We start from the raw sequence: 940 nt of genomic DNA on the forward strand, positions 1-940 counted from the left end.
ACTCTTTCCTGCTTATGCAGGGGGTCGGACTCGATGATCTATTGAGGTACTTCCGACCCTAACATCTATGAATCTATGAATCTATGAACCAGACAAGAAAGCTGATATTCTTAACAGTTTCTTTGCCTCTGTTTTCTGGAGCAGGGACCGGGACATCCCACCTACCAGAGGTAGGGACAATCTCAGGGATAGCTGTGTCAGGCCTTCAGTCAATGCAGAGGTAGTTAGGGATCTTCTGGAAGTGCTAGACATTTTTAAATCTGCAGGTCCAGATGCCCTCCACCCAAGGATGTTGAGGGAGCTGGCAGGGGTCATCGCGGAGCCCTTGGCCCGGCTGTATGAACATTTGTGGTTATCTGGCCAGGTGCCGGGGGATTGGAAACTGGCTAATGTGGTCCCAATTTTCAAGAAAGGGAGGAAGGAGAACCCAAGTAACTGTAGGCCTGTAACCCTCACCTCAGTGCTCGGGAAGCTCTTGGAGAGGATCATCAAGGAGCACATCTGTGGGGGGCCTGCAGGGGAGATCATGCTCAGGGGCAATCAGCATGGGTTCATCAAAGGCAGGTCCTGCCAGACCAACCTGATTGCCTTTTATGACCAAGTAACTAAATCCTTGGATGATGGTGTCACTGTGGACATAGTCTTTCTAGACTTTAAGAAGGCCTTTGACACTGTCTCTCACCCCATCCTCATCAATAAATTACGCGACTGTGGCATTGATGCCTACACAGTTGGATGGGTAAAAAATTGGCTGATGGGGCGCACCCAGAGAGTAGTGGTGGACGGATTGTACTCAACCTGGTGAGATGTGAGCAGTGGGGTACCCCAGGGCTTGGTCCTTGGGCCTGCACTGTTTAACATCTGCATCAGCGACTTGGACGAGGGGGTGGAAAGCACGCTGTCCAAGTTTGCTGATGATACTAAGATGTGGGGCGTGGTG

The sequence above is a fragment of the Alligator sinensis genome, unplaced genomic scaffold (genome assembly GCF_000455745.1).
Source record: "Alligator sinensis unplaced genomic scaffold, ASM45574v1 scaffold444_1, whole genome shotgun sequence".
Taxonomy (NCBI): Eukaryota; Metazoa; Chordata; order Crocodylia; family Alligatoridae; genus Alligator; species Alligator sinensis.